The sequence below is a fragment of the Portunus trituberculatus genome, chromosome 4, assembly GCF_017591435.1.
Source record: "Portunus trituberculatus isolate SZX2019 chromosome 4, ASM1759143v1, whole genome shotgun sequence".
NCBI classification, from domain to species: Eukaryota; Metazoa; Arthropoda; class Malacostraca; order Decapoda; family Portunidae; genus Portunus; species Portunus trituberculatus.
The window spans coordinates 6,495,071-6,497,570 of NC_059258.1; the positions used below are offsets into that span (position 1 = coordinate 6,495,071).

Genomic DNA, 2,500 nt, shown 5'->3' on the forward strand with positions numbered 1-2,500 from the left:
ACAGAATAATGAAAACCCGCCATGGCACTGAAAGGGTTAAACACACACATAGGAGTGACAATAGAGTAAAGTGTATGTTTGTTTGAAGGTAAAGATGACCACTCGCCCTGTGTTATCTGTTTCAAGGCTTGTTTAGAGTGCCACGGTGCTGCACGGGTGTTGTCAGAAAGTGCTGCCTCTCCCGCTGGCAAAAGATTATGGCGCCGCAAGAATAGTTGTTTTTTTTTTTTTTAGTCTTATCTTTTTTTTCTTATCTATTCATTCGCTTATCACTCTTTTTCTTTCTTATTATCTTTATCCTTTATTCTTATCTATTTATCTATGCACTTACCTATTTTTCCTCTTCGTTATCTTTCTTATCCTTTTTCTTATTTATTCATCCATTCTCTTACCGATTATCTTTATTTTTCTTTTTTATTCATTCGCTTACCTATTTTTCCCTCCTTATTATCTTTCTCATCTTTATTCTTTTTAATCACCTATTCAATTATTTAATTTTCTTCATCACTATCTTTCTTATCTTCATTCATCTATTCACTTACTAATTTTCCTTCTTATTATTTTCCTTATCTTTATTCTTATTCGCTTACCTGTTTTTCCTCCTCATTATCTCTCTTATCCTTATCAATCTATCTATTCGTTTATTTATTTATTTTCCTCATCATTCTCCTCTCCCTCCTCCTTCTTCCTCGTACATCTGAGACCATACGACTGCCAAGAAAGGTGTCACGAATCAGTGTATCCTGTAAGTAATGGAGAAATGTTGTTTATCTGTCAATAGAACCGTAAAAGTATCCTTGGAAACTCGTGTCACTTCAACTAGAGCTTTTAAAACTGTTTCTTCTGCTAATAATGTAGAAATCTTATCAGTCTCCCACTGGAACCGTATAAACAACCTTGGAAACTAGTGTCACTTCAACTAGAGCCTTTTAAAATTGGTTCTCCTGTCAGTAATGTATAAATATTAATCTGTCGCTTTAACTGTAAAAGGCATCTATAGAAAGCCTGTGTCACTTGAATTAGAGACATTTTAAGAGAGTATTTCTCCTGTTTGTAATGAAGAATTGTTGCTAGCCTGCCATTAGAACCGTAAAAAAAAGAAAAGAAAAAGAAAAAAACACCCTTTCAAAACTGTCACTTCAACTGGAGCCTTTTAAAACTTTCTCCAGCTAAAACCATCCTTACAAACCCGCGTCACTTCAACTAGAGCCTTGAAAAATATTTCCCCTGTTAATAATTGAAAAATGAATAAAAAAATAAATAAATCGCTACTAATACCGTAGAAAACACTTTTAGAAACCTTTGTCACTTTAGCTAGACCTTTCTAAAATTGCTTGTCCTGCTAAAACCATTCTTACAAACCCGCGTCACTTCAACTAGAGCTTTTAAAAGAGTATTTCCCGTGCTAATAATGGAAAAAATGTTAATTTGCTACTAGAACCATATAATAGGAAACAGTCTTGAAAACCTGAACCACTTGAACTAGACCCTTTTTAAATGGTTTCTCCAGTTAATAATGAAGAAATGTTGTTAATCTGTCTCTAAAACCGTAAAAAAATACCTTGAAAAACTGTGTCCTGTCATTTCAATTAGACACTTTTAAAATTGCTTTTCTTGCTAAAACCATACTTAAAAACACATGTCACTTCAACTAAAGCCTTTAAAAGAGTATTTCTTCTGTTAATTATGGACAAATATTGTTAATCTGTCACTAGAACCATAAAAACTTCCTTAGAAAACCTGTCACTTCAACTAGAGCCTTTCAAAACTGTTTCTCCTGTTAGTAATATAAAAATGTTATTAATTTGTACTGAACTGTAATAAGTACATTCAAAAACCTGTGTCACTTCAATTGCGGTCTTTTAAAACTGTTTTCTTACTAAAACATCATTAGAAGCTCGTATCACTTCAACCAGAGCCATTTAAAACTGTTTCTCCTCTTAGTAATGTAGAAGTGTTAATCCGTCACTGGAACTGCAAACCCACAAAATAAGTCTCAACACCAACAGACACCTACACTTGAGACAACGAGAAATAAAGGGTGTTATGAATGAATTAACAACATAACAACAGCTTTACACCAATAAGTAACACGTTCAGACCTCGAAGAATCACATTTGTGGCCTCTATTACGTGTTTTGAAGGGAGAACAAGGCTTTCCACAACATTTCCTTCAATCTTCCCTCGGCTCAAGTCATTCCACTAACTTCTTTCCGCCTCACACCAAGACGAGGGAAACAAAAGAAACACGTCATGCGCACACTCAACGGAAGGTGTGTGTGTGTGTGTGTGTGTGTGTGTGTGTGTGTGTGTGTGTGTGTGTGGGACAAACACTACGCATTAAAAGCAAATATTACGCTTGCTAATCAAAACTAATGATAAAAAAAGCATTGCTACGCACACACACACACACACACACACACACACACACACACACACACACACACACACACACACACACACACACACAAAGCAACACACGGAAGCACTAACACTCATA

General features: G+C 35.2%; 1 protein-coding gene across 1 annotated transcript in view; it reads right to left on the reverse strand.

The window, feature by feature from the left end:
- The window catches only part of LOC123512227, a 64,371-nt gene that overhangs the window by 43,190 nt on the left and 18,681 nt on the right, over nt 1-2,500 (reverse strand). The window lies entirely within an intron of this gene.